Source organism: Sesamum indicum, linkage group LG7 (assembly GCF_026168435.1).
Source record: "Sesamum indicum cultivar Baizhima isolate 11 linkage group LG7, ASM2616843v1, whole genome shotgun sequence".
Lineage (NCBI taxonomy): Eukaryota > Viridiplantae > Streptophyta > Magnoliopsida > Lamiales > Pedaliaceae > Sesamum > Sesamum indicum.
The window spans coordinates 754,483-773,282 of NC_142663.1; the positions used below are offsets into that span (position 1 = coordinate 754,483).

The 18,800-nt window shown below is 44.9% G+C and overlaps 1 pseudogene; it reads right to left on the minus strand.

The window, feature by feature from the left end:
* Positions 1-6,933: 6,933 nt before the first annotated feature.
* Positions 6,934-18,410, minus strand: LOC148787424 (uncharacterized; annotated as a pseudogene).
* Positions 18,411-18,800: the final 390 nt, after the last annotated feature.

Genomic DNA, 18,800 nt, shown 5'->3' on the forward strand with positions numbered 1-18,800 from the left:
CTATAATAAAGAAATTTTCTACTATGTGTTTGAAATCTAGTTCTTCAGGTAATCTACAATTACCATTTGTATCACTACAATCTTTCCAAAGCACCTCTAGTTTTGATTGGGTTTTTTGTTTTCATTTTTCTAGATCCAATTCATGCAAATGTTTTAAAATAGTATTTCATTCCATAACCTGACCAGCTCTAACGGCACAAAAAATAGCTATCAAAAGAATGAGTGTGATCCCAAGTGTAGTGATCTTATACGAAACAAATAGATCCATCTTTGTTTTGTCATTTTTCTTTATGTTCTGCTTCTTGCTCTAAAAATGCAATAAAGACTTTTTGCAAATCGCCGGTGGTTTTTTCCACCAAGAAAGGAATGGGAATCTTTGGACATTGCTTGAGATAAGTCAAGACTTACTATCTCTATATACGCAAAATTTTGAAAGGCGAACAGTTAGTACTTTTTCCTTCTTGAGCAGCTGCGCCCAACCAAATACATATGTGCCATGATCAAGAACAACATTAAAAAAAGCTTCACCGACTGCTAATGCTAATGATGATTCCTCATGAACTACTTGACTTACCTTGCCGAATATGGAAGAGACAACGACCTTTAGCGGGACTGTTGTCAACAATCCTGATGCCAGCGTTCCTAGCGGGCAGATACAACCGATTTGCGTAAACGGAGCGAAAGTGGACCAGAGCCCAAAGCAAAGTGGTGCGCAGTGACAGAAGTTTTCATCTTTCTTGTTGACTTTCGTTGTAGCCCGTCTTTACAACACTTGGAAAAAAAGCTTGACTTAGCTCAACTCAAGCAATGCCCATTTCTTTTCTTTCTTTTTTGGGGTAAGTGTAAGTTTCATTAAAAAATAGGTAAAGAGTACAGAGTACAAGTACAGAGTACAGAGTACAACAATCAAACGGTTACATGGTGGTACCCCCAACAGACCAAGGGATACGCCAAAGTCTATAGAGTGCACATGTACTAATAGAACTGGAAAGATTAATACTAATTATCCTCTGTCTGACGTCTTCAATGATGCAGGTAGCTAATATAGCTTCCGGCCGATGAGTGTGCTCAAAACGTCTCAGATTCCTCTCTCTCCAAATATGGTAAGTGCATGCACTAAGTAATGCTCGATAAGCGACATTAACAATATGCTTCCCCCTCCACTTCCTCGATGCCCATTCCACGTCTCTTGTCCATTCACGATTGGGCCAAGCAAAACGAATATGGTGTCGTATAGCTGCAAGGCATCCTCTGCTATATCGACATCTGAAGAACATGTGATTGTGTGTCTCCGCTGCACCCTCGTCACAGAGTATACATCCCCCTAGATGTGTCATCCAAGGTTTATCAGTTGTCGGTAGCTTCTCCTGAATTGCTAACCAAAGAATGAAGTTATGGCGGGGAATCTTCAAAGAACCCGAAAGTAGTGAAGACCAGCCTACTTTCGGTCCAGGTGGGCAAAAAAATCTATAAAGGGATTGTGTGGTGGGTCGTCCCTCTGATAACCGCCAGTTTATCCTGTCATCTCCTCCATGAATCTGGGGTAATATGTGAGTAATCTCCATACATTCCAAATCGGTAATGAAGGGCCACTGCCATTGTCCCTCATTAATGACCACTTGTAGTTTGGTGGATTCATCAAGTCCTAAGAGGCTCGGTCCCCTAGGGAATCTAGTAATAAGTGGGCCCAAGTGGTGCCACGGGTCCTTCCACAAGTAGAATGACCTCCCCTCTCCAATAAGAAACTCTGTCATAGGTCGTATAGAGCTGCGAAGTCGGAGTAGTTTTCGCCATCCCCATGATCCTCCCTTCTCATTAATTGTCCAAATTGAGGTGTTGTGCAATCGAGTCTGCTTCAACCATTCAACCCATATAGATGTTCGGTCACATCTAATAACATCACATAACTTCTTTGCCATTAATGAGCGGTTAAGGATTCCAATATCCTTAATTCCTTGGCCTCCTTCATTAATAGGTTTACACACATCCTTCCACGCTACCTTGGCGTATCCCGATGTAGAAGTGCCTTTCCAAAGAAAAGTTCTGAGCCGTTTCTCAATTTGTTTAATGATAGCCTTTGGTAAGATGAATGCAGACGCCCAATAGATGCTCATTGCTGAAAGTACCGATTTAATGATTTGAATACGTCCAGCATATGATAGTGAAATTCCTTCCCAGCCATTAATGCGAGCATCAATTTTCAATAGAAGTGGTTGGCAATCGGATATAGACAATCTAGAGGACAGTAGAGGGAGACCCAAGTACCTCATCGGTAGTTGGCCCTCTTGGAAACCCATGATTGATAAAATCTGATCCTTCCAGGCTTGTGCCGATCGAGAGATAATGACATGACTTTTTTGTACATTCAACCGAAGTCCCGACCATTCAGCAAATCGGTCCAACCCCCTCTTGAGGGTCCCGAGTGAATTCAAGTCAGCTCTACAAAAGAGCAGGAGGTCGTCTGCGAATCCCAGCTGGAAGACTTTGGCCGGCTCACATTTCCAGTGAAAAGAGAATTGCGAATCCTGCTCAATAAGTTGCAGTAATCCCAAATGCAAAACTTCCATAACAAGAACAAAGAGATAGGGCGATAGAGGGTCTCCCTGTCTTAGTCCACGTGCTCCTGCAAAGAAACCATGAGGGTTTCCATTCAGACCAATAGAAAAAGCCGTCGTCGTTACACACTCCTCAATCCACCTGGTGAACGTTTGGGGGAATCCAAATAGTTGCAAGACCGCAAGTAGGAAATCCCACTCAACAGTATCATATGCCTTCCTGATATCAACTTTTAGGGTACAACGAGGTGGGAGCCTCACCTGATTGTATCCCGTGAGCAGTTCCTGTGCCAACAAAATGTTGTCCCCAATGCTACGCCCTGGGATAAATGCTCCCTGACAGGGGCTAATAATCTTGTCCAGAACCACACTCAACCGCTGGACAAGTAGTTTTGCAATAATTTTGTATAACACATTACAGCATGAAATAGGTCTAAAGTCACCAACAGTCATAGGAGTGTGTACCTTTGGGATTAGTGCCAAAAGTGTGGAGTTGACTTGTTTGAGTAGCTTACCGGTACTAAAGAATTCCAGTACCGCCTTTGTAACTTCCTGTCCCACCACTGGCCAGGCTGCTTTAAAGAATCCTGATGAGTATCCATCAGGTCCCGGGGCCTTGTCATCTGCAATGTCAAATACTGCTTGCTTCACATCATCCGGTGTAAACGCCAATATAAGATGGCCAGCCTCTTCATTAGAAAGAATATGTCTTGCCCACGGTCTGAGAAAGCCAATATCAAGCGCTATCTGACGTCGGTTACCGCCCAGAAGATTTTGATAGTAACAGACAAATTCATTGATGATCTCTTCTGGTTCAGTGTGGATGGTCCCGTTGTCATCACTTATCTGCAGTATCCTCCTTGCCACCCTTCTCTTGGCAATTTTACGAAAGAAAATTCGGGAGCATTGGTCCCCCCCCTTCATCCATTGCATCTTGGCTCGCTGTTGCAGCATGATTTGTTCCAGTTTTGCCGCTTTAGCATAAACCAGGCGGCAACAGTGTTCTAATAGTAGGAAGGCCTCATTTTGTCTATCTGAACTCACCAGTTGTTGTGCCTCATCTAGAAAGCCTTTAGCTAATTGCACGTTGAGGGTCAAATCCCCCTTCTTTCTCCTTTGCTCTCTGAAGACCGGTTTCAGTGCTTTGAGTTTACGTGTTACCGCAAACATAGGCACCCCAACGATTGTATTCTGCCAGATATTTTGCACACTGGGGATGAATTCAGGTGAGAGTGTTAGGTAGTTGTCAAATCGGAACATACCTCCTGTTTGATTTTGCCTGTCCCTATGCAGAAGGAGCGGCGAGTGGTCAGAAGTCCGCGGTAGGAGGCTATGATAGTATGAGGAGGGGAACCTCGCAAGCCATCTATCATTAATAAGGAAACGATCCAATTTCTTCCATAGACTTCGCGAGTTCGTGCTGCAGTTGTGCCAAGTATACCATTCCCCCTGCATAGGCATGGGTATTAGCCCGGCCTCCTGAATACCAGCATTGAATTCTTCCATGGCCATCCTTATATCCCCAGAAGCTCCACACACCTCATTCATGTCTCGGACCGCGTTGAAGTCCCCCCCCACCAGCCAGGGCTCATCCGAGTGCTCTCGAGCTAATGATTCCAAGGTATTCCATAAATTTCTACGATCTATCATCTCAGAGGCACCATAAACAATAGTGATAATGAGGGATTCACTATCTGTCCTATGAGTGACACGACAGTGCATAAATTGGTTCCCCAAATCAAGAATATGAACGTCCACAATATTATCATCCCACGCTACCCAAATACGATTGCCCACAGTTGCATAATCAACAAACCATTTCCAATGCGGAAGCAAAACAGACTGAATATGCATGACGTTGTTAAAACGCACACGAGTTTCTAAGATGCCCATGAAGTCTAACCTGTATTCCGAGATAAGGTCCTTTAATGCGAGCTGATGGTCTCTCTTGTTCAGCCCCCGGACATTCCACACTGCGAGATTCAACATGGATCACTACTAGAGGGGCTGCATGTGATAGGACCCCTAGTGTTCTCTTCTGCGTCGTCCAGTGAGTTCAGAGCATCAAAAGGATTAAAAGTAACCACTTCCTTTCCCTTCTCTTTCTGCAATGAGTTGAAGCGTTTATTCTGTTTTGTACCTTCATCTCCTTTCTCTTTATCCTCCACCACAGCCACGGTCTTATGTTTCTTTACTCTCTCCTCGGTAATTGGTGGAGGGGGAGGGACGTTGGCTTTCGGTACATACACTTTCACTGGAGGCTTTGTCTGTTTCTGAGGATTTGTTAACGAACACTCCTTCACCGAGTGACCCAACGTCATGCATCCTGTGCATTTAGGGGGAAGCCATTCATACTCAATATCAACCTTGCATGGGGTTTCCCCACCATCTTCATCTGGTGTCATTATAATAATATGTTTTTCCAATTTCTGAGTAACATCAATCATCACGCATACACGAGCGAAGTCCAGTCTCGTGCATGCCCGTGTTATCGCATCAGGGTATAGAGGCTTACCCACACCGCTAGCCACAGTGCTCAATCCTTCCGTCGTCCAGAATTCCAACGGAAGGTGTCGCATTTTTATCCAGACCGGTACTTGTGTATGCTTCAACTTTCTCATAGCCATACCCGGTTCCCACTTTTGCAACACAATTGGTTGTCCCTGAAATAGCCATGGCCCCCCTTCTATGACCTCCTCCATATCGATTTCCGTTTTGAATCGGAAGAAAAAGAATCCATTTGCAGTTGCTGTGACTTCTTGTAGCGCCGGCCAAATCGAATGGGCAAACTCCTTTAAATGGTGATAGAACGGCCGCTTACCCATAAAATATCCCACTGCCGTAGATTTCCATCGTTTGGCTCCGTCACGAACAGTATCAAGTGAAGGACGAACTACAACCTCCCCATTTTGTATCGTTGGGGCAAAGAAAGATAGCGTTTTCCGGGACGAATTGTTGAATGCATCAGCAATTTTGTCAGTAGTAATCCCATTAGAACCAGTGTGGAGCGGAATGTTCCCAATAAACAGGGGAACTGGCGTCGATTTTTTCCCCAGGTTGCTCTTTTTTTCCCCCATAGAATTGGTGATGTCAGCCCTAGGATGGATGACATCAGCCCTAGCTTCAATGATGACATCAGCCCTAGTGTCATGGATGACATCAGCCCTAGCCTCATGGATGACCTCAGCCCTATCATCATGGGTGACATCAGCCCTGGGTGCATCAAGGATGACATCAGCCCTACTAGGGCTGATGTAAGCTGCCCTCTCATGTTCCACCTCACCCTCCTTGTCACCCCCATCCGCCGCCACATCAGCACCAGGCGCGTCCACCTCGGCATCCACGTCAGGTTTCCGGCACACGTCACCGGTCGCCGGAGGAGGTACTGTCCGCTCACCTGACCGCCGGAAAAACGCGCCTGGGGGTTTCGCAGCTGCGGACGCGTTCCCTGCAGCTTTCCGACCCTCGAGGATGGCCGGACGACAAGAAGAAACTCCATTTCCGCCACTCGCCGTCGTTGGAGCTCGCACAGTCACGGTCGCGGGGAGTTGGAGCAACGCCGGAGCCTTACCAGAATTTCTGCCCGTGGGTTGCGCTGGATCTGGTGGGATAAGGCATCGCAAGGCCTTGCGCAGACCACCGGTGACAGGTCGTTCACGGCCGCCCTCCATTGTCGTCGTTAGCCGCGGCTTCGTGTTGTCTCCGAGTTGTTTTTTCCATCGGTTTTTGAGCTCGTTCAGCGCATCCATGGCTGCCTCATCTCCATGGTCAATGACGCGGCAGGCCAGATTCAAGAACTCGTCCAGGTTGAACGACGAGGAAGACGGTCCGCCATTGACGTTATTCGAGCTCGCGTCGCCTCCAACGGTCGGATCTGAAATCACGATTGCAGCTCTCAAACGCCCTCCTTTCTCCGTCGGCGGTCCTTCAACGCCAATAGGAACCCTTGGGCTACCCTCAGCCGGCGGAACAACGGCCGTTTCAGCCGGCAGCGGAAAACCCGACCTCTCATCTTCACCACGCACAGCTTGGTTTCCAACCCTTCGTCCATGGTTGTTCGTTCGACAGCCAACCACTGTTCCGTCACCGTCACTGTCCGCCGGAGCTTCGCCGGCGGTCTCCCCGTCGCCGGCCGGGAGTGAGGAAGAAGAAGCATTTGCAAGTGAAAAGCTAGAGAGAGAATTTTTAGAGAGAGAATTTTTAGAGAGAGAATTTTTTGCCTCCATTTTTTTTAGTTTTTTATATTTCTTTTCTTTCTTGATTGAATGCCAGCCGGAACTGACTGAATCTATCTTACCGGAGAATCTGTTGCTAGCCTGAACAGCCGTATGAAATGCCTTCTGTGCCGGGACAGTCTTGAGACTGACTTCTCATATAATCACATAGTAGAGAAGAATGCTGCTATTCGGAGAGTCTTGCAAGCGTACTTCAATCTCTCGTTGGTGCACACTCTGGACTTGTCGATCGTTATTCTATATGATAAGTGAAGGAATGCTGGATCTTTGCACGAATAAGCTGTGGGGAGAGTTCTTTGAACTCGATTCGCCGTGTGTGATAGAATTGTTTTCAGGAATGGAATCAGAATGCTCTGTTTGCTATTCAAAATGTACACTCTTGAAGGGTGTGACTAAACCATATTTAAGTATTCAATGAGTTTATCACTGCAACGAATAGAACAATAAGACGATAGGGGTATGCGACTAGACCTGCAAGCCTCTTTTTTGGTTGTTCTGAGGGGTTCATAATAGGCCAGCCAGGACTAGTGTGATCCTAACCGGTCTTCTTCTTACTTACCACTATTTTTTTGTCCGGGATTGATGTCCGCTTGGAAGAGTGAGGGTTTAGGCTTTCTAGGAAGAGATGAGACCAAATCCTTCTCACTTGAGAGATGCGAAGAAGGAATTGTTTTCAGGAAAAAGACTCGAAGGGAGAAGGTTGTGAGGAAGTGAATAATTTAGGGAACGGTCCAACCTAAGCCACAGTTTGATCTCAGTTTACAATGAAAATAAATGCAAGAAGAAGAAGGACGACAATGGGATGGGATTACGCATCTTCATAGGAACTATTCAACTTCGATCGCAAATAGCCTATGTGCGCGGGACTGCGCTACCAGTGATAAATAGCTGAGAAAGGAAACATCATGGGCTAAACCCACGAGCCAGAGATGGAATTCCCAAGTCGAATGGAAAATCACCCATTTCTGTAGCGGTTCCACCGACCGCTTTTCTACTACGGTAAACTTCACTCTAAGCTAATCCAGTTCTCTGCCTAAAGGTTCACTTGAACCTACCAAGCCCAGCACTTGCCCGCTTGATGGTCGGAGCGCTCTTTTATGAAGGAGAAGCACGTATATCTTTTATCTATGCTTGGCTGGTGGAATAGATCATTGCATTTTTTAGAAATACTAAAAGCTGGCGATGACTTGTCAACTCAATCGAGATCAATCGCTTTCAAGTGAAAGATGTTTTCAATTCCCTCCTGAAATAGAAAGAAGGAAAAAGTGCCTTTTCGCTAATAAGATCCATACAAAAAGAAGTGCGTCTCACTGTCACGGGAATAGACAGAGAGCGATTGGAAGCCTTATGCTCCGCCCGCGGTGCTAAACTCTAAGCTAAAGCTCCGCGAGAATAGAGTTGAGTTTTTTCTATGGTCCGAAGAACGCTCAGAATCCGGATGAGTTGACTCAAGCACAGATCCATTTTCCCTCTGCCTCGGCGTCACTCCAATAGCCGATGTCATCATTAGGGCAAACGATTTCTCTTTATTGCCTATCTCTCTAGAAAGGAAAAGAAGGTTTGGTTTTCATTGGGTATGATATTGAGTGCCGATCCGGGATACTCCGAAGGGCTACTAGGCTAGTCCATTGAGGGAGGCAGAAAAGGCCAACTATTCGCCATCGGGAAGTAGATCGGTCTTTGGCTTTTACGGCCTATACACCAATGGTCCTTGATCTGTTCTTAGTTGTCTGCAAGGGTAGTTGAGTTCTACTCTGTTGAGGTTGGTTAAAGAAGAGCGTGCAAGAGTTTTTCCTCTTATTGGTAGTTCCGAACGATGTGTGTGCCTGCATAGTAGACCTTAGGATAGGTCTGCCAGATGAGGTGGAGGTTCCAGGCTGTTTTGGAGTTTCCATCTGGGCTTAGAGAACAAACGATCCTGTCTTCAACAGGGAGTTCATTCGGGCAATCTCTTGCATTAGACACTGTCCAGCCATTCTGCGGCTAGGAGGAAGGTTCCAATGCCCATTATGATTATGAAATCGCTTACTACAGCATGGTTCGGGAGACCTCTTTACCTTAGAACAGCTGTATAAATACACCCTCTCGCTGACGCTCGAGCAACTCTCGTCCCTTGCGCTTAAGAGGAATGGTTGAAACAGCCTTACGGAACCAACTGAACCTGAAAGTCATGACCCAAATTGCCTCTCGTTAGAACGTTTAGTAAGGACTGATAAAGCTAGAAGAGGTTTTTTATGCTATTTCAACATCCAACGAGATTGAAGAGTCCCTAATAGGGGACTATGTCAATACCCTTGAAAAGCAATTAAACACTAATAAAGTTAGCTGCTTTGTCTCTCGCTGTCTTAACTTCAGTGCTGTGTTTTGCCTGACTCTAACAAATGCGCCTTAGCCCTATTTGCCCGATTCACCTTCTCCTGGAACAACTTTCTATTCTGTATTGAGTTTCACAGTCTCCCTCTATTGCAAACTGGAGCTTATATAAAGCGGCGATACGAAGAATCTGTCTGTCTTTACAAATGGACTTAGACTGACTTTACTACCATCAAAGCGTCCGGTTCTATTCCTTTTTGAAGTTAAGGCTTTTCATCGACGAATAAATAAGCTCTTTTTACTTAGCCCTGCTAATCCTAAAGTTGTTTTCAATGGTCGAGCACTTCGTTCATGAGTTGCTATTGCTTTAGCTGTGAAAACTATAGGATCAAGATAAGAGTGAAGAACAAGTATCCCATTCCCTCGATTGCGGAGTTGTTTGATCAACTTGGGGAAGCTAGCATGTTTAGGAAGCTTGACTTGAGATCGGGGTACTATCAAGTAAGGATTGCCGAAGGAGATGGGCCGAAGACCACATGTGTAACAAGGTATGGCTCCTTTGAGTTCTTATTCGGACTCACCAATGCCCCTGCCACATTTTGCACTCTTATGAACCGGGTATTCCAGCCTTTCTTGGACAAGTTTTTCGTAGTTACTTGGATGATATTGTGGTGTATAGTAAGACTTTAGAGGTACAAAAAGCACCGGAGACAAGTTTTCCAAGTACTTAAGGAGAACGAATTGTACGTGAAGAAGGAGAAGTGTGCTTTTGCACAACATGAAGTCATGTTCTTGGGGCACATTGTGGGGGGGAGGTAAGCGGAGTATGGATAAGTCCAAGGTTCAAGCCATTCAAGATTGAGAGCCACCAAGGAAGGTGTCCGAGCAGCGTTCTTTCCTTGGCCTTGTGAACTACTATAGGAGATTTATCAAAGGCTATTCTTCCATGGCAACCCCGCTCACAGATTTGTTGAAGAAGAATAGAGCTTGGGTTTGGGATGCTAGATGCCAAGATGCATTCGAGGTTGAAAACGAGCGGTGATGGAAGAACCAGTGTTAGCTCTTCCGGATTACACCAAGGCATACGAGGTACACACTGCCCGATTTTTCCATTGGTGGAGTGTTGATGCAAGAAAGCCATCCTGAGAGCCGCAAGCTGAATGATACCGAGCGCCGCTATACAGTTCAAGAGAAGGAGATGACCGCGGTGGTGCATTGCCTACGAACTTGGAGGCACTACTTGTTGGGGTCCAAGTTCATTGTCAGGTACCTATTCGAACCTGCAAATAAGATAAGGTGGTTGAAAGCAGTAATAGCCCAATTTCCTACAGTTGACCGATACTGGATTTCTCCATAAGATCTATAAGAGAGGATATTCCATGAAGCGGTATCGAAGAAGAATAGTTTGAAGGGAACAAGCAAGGGATGAGCGCGCTAGCGCGATGCCGTTGCGCTAACGGCTCGCTACCTTTTTAGTTGCCGACGATCGGTTTCAATCTCCCAAGCAAGTTAACCAATGTCCTGATCAGTTAAACAAAGCCATATACATTGCTCGTTGGTTCCTCCCGACTCTTGGTAGTAGGGAGTCTACTACATTACACAAACTATATCTATTTGAACCTCTTTTTCATTTTGTATGATAGATCGTAAAGAAATAATCAAAAAGCTTTGCCGTACTTCGCTATTCAAGCATACTACGATATAAAAGAAGTTCTCATACCAATCCTCTTATTCCATTTCTATTCCAAATCCAAGTTTTTATGATGTCTATCAGCATTGAGCAGTGTGTTGCAGTAAGTAGTTGTGAACTCTTTTTCAGTTTAAATAGCATATATTCGCTGTTACAGTTTCTGTCCTGATGTTCATCTCCATTCTTTCTGAGAGAACTGGATCGACCTGGAAAGAAAGATCAGGGAAGGCTAAGAAGGTTGCTGTCTTTCTTCTATTTGCCTTATTTTTTGCTTACTAAAAAGCTAACTAATAGTTTTTTTCTAGACCAGTTTCCTTCTAGGTCGTTACACTTTCTGTTTGAAGGTAAGCCCTGTAAGTTGGAGTGATAGGTTACCTAGGTGGGGTTACAGGCCAGTTAGAAAGCAGGATTATTAAGCAAGCAGGAAGTCAAATCCCGTGATCAAGCCAGTTTCTTTTCAGCCGAGTTCTGTTCTAGCCAGGCCAGTTGCTTTCTAGAGAGTAACTCCGTCTTCTTTCGGGGTAAGTCCTTTAGCATCCTTGCACCATTGTGCTTACTTACAGGTAAGGAGGAAGGATCCTTTCAAATGGGAAATTCTAGATCAAAAAGTTCATCACGTTCGAGTGCTTCTGTCTTCGTGCCAGTACCCTTTATAGACAAGGGATAAGAAAAAGTCTCTGTTATTCAGTAGTCCATGTCCCTTTTCAAGCGGCTATTTTCTTGCCGTCCATATAGATCAATAGCTGGTTAGTTGGCTAGACAACAAATAAGCTAGTTCAGTTCCATCACTTACCCCTTCCTTAGCCAGAACAGTTAGAAAAGGAGGATTTTTTAAAGTTCAATCCATCAGATCTAGGCGAGAAAAAATTGTTGTTTAGAGCAACATATTCACATGGGACAATCTTTCTAGTCCTGGGAAAGAAAAACGGAACATCCCTCTTGAGTCTATTTCATCCCTTTTTCTTTCTCGATGCGAATTGAATACGAATTCAAAGAGTCCTTAGGCCGACGAGATTCTTTCTTCTTCGCACGAGTGGATATTTCTATTTTTTATAGACAACTGTGGCACTTTTCGGATCCATTTCTAAGGAGCAGACGATGTTGGCTTAGCGAGATGCGCCTTTTTGGGGAAATGTAAGTTTCATTAATAAAAAATAGGTAAAAAGTACAAAGTACAACAATCAAATGGTGGTACCCCCAACAGACCAAGGGATACGCCAAAGTCTATAGAGTGCACATGTACTAATAGAACTGGAAAGATTAATACTAATTATCCTCTGTCTAACGTCTTCTATGATGCAAGTAGCTAATACAGCTTCCGGCCGATGGGTGTGCTCAAATCGTCTCAAATTCCTCTCTCGCCATATATGGTATATGCACGCACCAAGTAATGCTCGATAAGCAACATTAACAATATGCTTCCCCCTCCACTTCCTCGATGCCCATTCCACGTCTCTTGTCCACTCACGATTGGGCCAAGCAAATCGGATATGATGTCGTATACCTGCAAGGCATCCTCTGCTATATCGACATCGGAAGAACATGTGAGTGTGTGTCTCCGCTGCACCCTCGTCACAGAGAATACATCCCCCCAGATGCGTCATCCATGGTTTACCAGTTGTCGGTAGCTTCTCCTGAATTGCTAACCAAAGAATGAAGTTATGACGGGGAATCTTCAAAGAACCCGAAAGTAGTGAAAACCATCCTACTTTCGGTCCAGGTGGACAGAAAAGTCTATATAGGGATTGTGTAGTGGGCCGTCCCTCTGAAAACCGCCAGTTGATCCTGTCATCCCCTCCATGAATCTGGGGTAACATGTAAATAATCTCCATACATTCCAAATCGGTAATGAAGGGCCACTGCCATTGCCCCTCATTAATGAAAACTTGTAGTTTGGCGGATTCATCAAGTCCTAGGAGGCTCGGTCCCCTTGGGAATCTAGCAATAAGTGGGCCCAAGTGGTGCCACGGGTCCTTCCACAAGTAGAATGACCTCCCCTCTCCAATAAGAAACTCTGTCATAGGTAGTATAGAGCTGCGAAGTCGGAGCAATTTCCGCCATCCCCATGATCCTCCCTTCTCATTAATTGTCCAAATTGAAGTGTTGTGCAATCGTGTCTGCTTTAACCATTCAACCCATGTAGATGTTCGGTCACATCTAATAACATCACATAACTTGTTTGCTATTAATGAGCGGTTAAGGATACCGATATCCTTAATTCCTTGGCCTCCTTCTTTAATTGGTTTACACACATCCTTCCACGCTACCTTGGTGTATCCCGACGTAGAAGTGCCTTTCCAAAGAAAAGTTCTGAGCCGTTTCTCAATTTGTTTAATAATAGCCTTCGGTAAGATGAATGCAGACGCCCAATAAATGCTCATTGCTGAAAGTACAGATTTAATGATTTGTATACGTCCAGCATATGATAATGAAATTCCTTCCCAGACATTAATGCGAGCATCAATTTTCAATAGAAGTGGTTGACAATCGGATATAGACAATCTAGAAGACAGTAGAGGGAGACCCAAGTACCTCATTGGTAGTTGGCCCTCTTGGAAGCCCATAATTGTTAAAATCTGATCCTTCCAACCTTGTGCCCATCGAGAGATAATGACATGACTTTTTTGTACATTCAGCCGAAGTCCCGACCATTCTGCAAATCGGTCCAAGCCCCTCTTGAGGATCCTGAGTGAATTCAAGTCAGCTCTACAGAAAAGCAATAGATCGTCTGCGAAACCCAACTGGAAGACTTTGGCCGGCTCACATTTCCAGTGATAAGAGAATTGCAAATCCTGCTCAATAAGTTGCATTAATCCCAAATGCAAGACTTCCATAACGAGAACAAAAAGAAAGGGCGATAGAGGGTCTCCCTGTCTTAATCCACGTGCTCCTGCAAAGAAACCGTGAGGGTTTCCATTAAGACCAATCGAAAATGCCGCCGTCGTTACACACTCCTCAATCCACCTGGTGAACGTTTGGGGGAATCCAAAAAATTGCAAGACCGCAAGTTGGAAATCCCACTCTACAGTATCATATGCCTTCCTGATGTCGACTTTTAGGGTACAACGAGGTGGAAGCCTCACCTGGTTGTATCCCGTGAGCAGTTCCTGTGCCAACAAAATGTTGTCCCCAATGCTACGCCCTGGGATAAACGCTCCCTGACAGGGACTAATTATCTTGTCCAGAACCACACTCAACCGCTGGACAAGTAATTTCGCAATAATTTTGTATAACACATTACAGCATGAAATTGGCCTAAAATCACCAACAGTCATAGGAGTGTGTACCTTTGGGATAAGTGCCAAAAGTGTGGAGTTGACTTGTTTGAGTAGTTTACCGGTACTAATGAATTCTAGTACCGCCTTTGTAACTTCCTGTCCCACCACTGGCCAGGCTGCTTTAAAGAATCTTGATGAGTATCCATCAGGTCCCGGGGCCTTGTCATCTGCAATGTTAAATACTGCTTGCTTCACGTCATCTGGTGTAAACGCCAATATCAGATGGCCAGCCTCTTCATTAGAAAGAATATGTCTTGCCCACGGTCTGAGAAAGCCAATATCTAGCGTAATCTGACGTCTGTTACCGCCCAAGAGATTTTGATAGTAACAGACAAATTCTTTTTTTTTTTTGGTAAAAGTAAGTTTCATTGAGTAAAAATGGTACAGTACAACAATATGGTCCCCAAATGGTTTATCCCTCGACAGGCCAAGGGATTCGCCATAATCGAAATAAAGCACGTGTACTGACTGATCTAGCGAGTGAGATGCTATGGATTCGCTGTCTAATGTCGTCAATGATCAGTAATGCTATGGTAGTAGGCGTCCTCTCGGTGTGATCGAATCGTCTCAGGTTTCTTTCCTTCCAAATGTGGTATACACATGTTGCAAGGAGTGCTCTATAAGACATGTTGATTATGTGTTTACCCCTCCATCTCTGTGAAGCCCATGTAATGTCATCCTTCCACTCTCTATTGGGCCATAAGAACCGTATCGTTCTTCGAATTTCCATGACACATCTTCGACTAAATCTGCATTGGAAGAATAAATGTGCATGTGTCTCTGTCAGTCATTCATTGCATAGGATACATGGGCCAAGGTAGCAAGCCATGGTTTATCAGTCGTAGCCATCTTTTCTTGGATGGCAAGCCATAGAATAAATATGTGGCGTGGGATTTTGAGTGATCCCGAAAGTAGTGAAGACCAGCCTACGTTCGGTCCTGGTGGGTCAAATAACTCAAAGATAGCCTGTGCTATTGGTCGATCATTCTCAAATTTCCAAATTATACGGTCTTCCCCTCCAAAAATAGTGGGTAGTACATGTGTGATCTCCAAACACTCAATATCCGTGATAATGGGCCAATGCCATACTCCTTCATGAATCACCGTGCTTAGTCTGGATGACTCATCTAGTCCAAGAATCCTCGGTCCTCGTGGGAAAGTGTCGCAAAGAGGGCCAAGGTGGTGCCATGGATCCTGCCACAAGAAGAAATTCCTCCCATCTCCAATTTGGTAGTCTACCATGGTTCGGAGAAACATCCGTAATCGAAGGATTTTCCTCCATCCCCATGAGCCGCCATGGTCTGTAATCGTCCATATAGAGGTATGTTGTAGGCGTCCCTGGTACAGCCACTCAACCCAAATCGATGTCCTGTCGCATCTAATGACATCACATAGTTTTTTTGTCATCAATGCACGGTTCAAGGTACTGATATCCTTGAATCTAAGTCCTCCCTCCTCCTTAGGTCGGCATATATCTTTCCACGCAACCTTGGCATATCCACTATTCGTCGTTCCCTTCCACAAGAAAGCTCGCAACCTTTTCTCAATTTCATTAATAACTTTCTTTGGTAATATAAATGCCGATGCCCAGTAAATACTCAGTGATATAAGTACAGATTTAATAATTTGTACTCTACCAGCATAGGATATAGTGGTACCTTCCCATCCAGCGATCCGTTTGTCAATCTTCAGTAATAGTGGACGGCAATCTGCAATAGTTAGTCGAGACGATATAAGTGGTAGCCCCAGATACCTCATTGGAAGAACCCCTTCCTGAAATCCGAGAAGTGCCAACATCTCCTCACGCAATGCTTGCGCTGAGCGTGATATAATCAAGTGGCTTTTCTGTACGTTCAGTCTAAGACCCGACCATTCGGCAAAACGATCCAAACCTGCTTTAAAGATTCTTAGAGAGTCCATATCAGCACGGCAAAATAATATCACATCATCAGCAAACCCCAACTGAAATATCCTGGCTACCTCGCATTTCCAATGATAGGAAAATATCTCCTCCTGATCAATCAACTGCAGGAAACCCAGGTGCAGAACTTCCATCACAAGCACAAATAGGTAGGGTGATAAAGGGTCACCCTGCCGCAGTCCTCTGGCTCCTCGAAAGAATCCATGGGGCTTCCCATTTAGTCCAACAGAGAATGAAGATGTTGACACACACTCCTCAATCCACTTCACAGAAGTACTAGGGAACCCAAACATCTCCATGGCTGCTATTAAGAAATCCCAATCCACTGTGTCATATGCCTTTCGAATGTCGACTTTCAGAGCACATCTAGGATGTAGACGAGTCTGGTTATATCCCATAAAGAGTTCCTGTGCTAGCATGATGTTATCTCCAATGCTTCGTCCCGGCACAAATGCCGCTTGGCATGGGCTGATCAGTTTGTCCATTATCACACTCAACCTTTGGACAATGAGCTTTGCAATGATCTTATAAATCACATTACAGCATGCTATGGGTCGAGAATCACTAACCGTCATAGGGGAATGTACTTTTGGTATGAGCGCCAAAAGTGTAGTATTTATCTGCTTCAGAAGTCGGCCTGTACTAAAGAAGTCCAGTACTGCCGAAGTCACCTCCTGTCCAACTATAGGCCATGCTGCTTTAAAGAAGACCGATGAGTATCCGTCCGGGCCTGGGGCCTTGTCCTCATCAATGTCAAAAACCGCCTGTTTGACATCTACTGGTGTGAACGGTAACAGTAAAGTGGTAGATTCCTCATTACTCAAAATGTGCCTAGCCCACGGTCTAAGAGTTCGAATATCAACACCTGTTCGTCGTCTGTCTCCCCCTAGTAGGTTTTGGTAATATGTGACAAACTCATTAATAACTTCTTCTGGATCAGTGTGAGTGGATCCCTGGTCATCGTTGATCTGGAAGATCCTTCTTGCTGATCTTCGTTGGGCAATCTTTCGAAAGAACACTCGGGAGCACTGATCACCTCCATTCATCCACTGCATTTTCGCTCGTTGTTGTAGCATAATCTGTTCCAATTTTGTTGCTTTGGCCAGTACGAGTCGACAGCAGTGTTCTAGTTGAATGTATAGCTCATCTCGCCGTGTTGAGGTTACAAGTAGTTGTGCTGCTTCAAGAAACCCTTTTGCCATTTGGACATTGTGCGAGAGATCCCCCTTATTCCTCCTTTGCTCTCGGAAAATTGGTTTCAAAGCTTTGAGTTTGCGTGTCACGGCATACATAGGCGTACCCATAATGTTATGTTGCCATATATTCATCGGTGAGTGGTCTGAGGTGCGTGGTGTAAGGACCGAGTAGAATGCGTTAGGGAACCGTGCTATCCATCTATCATTTATCAACATGCGGTCCAGTCTTTTCCAGAGGTTCAGGGGTGTCGCACTGTGGTTGTGCCATGTGTACCACTCTCCTTGCATGGGTAGTGGTAGTAATCCTGTATTCTGAATGGCTGCATTAAATTCTTCCATAGCTGTTCGGATATCCCCTGATGTGCCACATACTTCACTGAGGTCGCGAAACGAGTTTCAAGGAGACCAAGGAATTGTAACCTGAACTCAGCAATGTCTTTGACTGCCATCTGATGGTCTCGTTTGTTCAGGCCACGAACATTCCATATTGCTGCATTCAACATGGATCACTAGGTAACAGACAAATTCATTGATAATCTCTTCTAGTTCAGTGTGGATGGTCCCGTTGTCATCATTAATCTGCAGTATCCTCCTTGCCACCCTTCTCTTGGCAATTTTACGAAAGAAAATTCGGGAGCATTGGTCACCCCCCTTCATCCACTGCATCTTGGCTCGCTGTTGCAGCATGATTTGTTCCAGTTTTGCCGCTTTTGCATAATAGTAGAAAGGCCTCATTCTGTCTATCTGAACTCACCAGCTGTTGTGCCTCATCTAGAAAGCCTTTAGCTAATTGAACGTTTAGAGTCAAATCCCCCTTCTTCCTCCTTTGCTCTCTGAAGACCGGCTTCAATGCTTTAAGTTTACATGTTACCGCAAACATAGGCACCCCAACGATTGTATTCTGCCAGATATTCTGCACACTGGGGGTAAATTCAGGTGAGTGTGTTAGGTAGTTGTCAAATCGAAACATACCTCCTATTTGATTTTGCCTGTCCCCATGCAGTAGAAGCGGCGAGTGGTCAGAAGTCCGCGGTAAAAGGCAATGATAACATGAGGAAGGGAACCTCGCAAGCCATCTATCATTAATAAGGATTCGATCCAATCTCTTCCATAGACTCCGCGTGTTTGTGCTGCAATTGTGCCAAGTATACCATTCCCCCTGCATAGGCAAGGGTATTAGCTTGGCCTCCTGAATACCAACATTGAATTCTTCCATGGCCATCGTTATATCCCCAGAAGCTCCACACACCTCATTCATTTCTCGGACCGCGTTGAAGTCCCCCCCACCAGCCAGGGCTCATCCGAGTGCTCTCGAGCTAAAATTTCCAAGGTATTCCATAAACTTCTGCGATCAATCATCTCAGAGGCACCATAAAATAATAGTGATTATGAGGGATTCACTATCTGCCCTATGAGTGACACGACAGTGCATAAATTGGTTCCCCAAATCAAGAATATGAATGTCCACAACATTATCATCCCACGCTACCCAAATACGGTTACCCATAGTTGCATAATCAACAAAGCATTTCCAATGAGGAAGCAAAAAAGACTGAATATGCATGACGTTGTTAATACGCACACGAGTTTCTAAGATGCCCATAAAATCTAA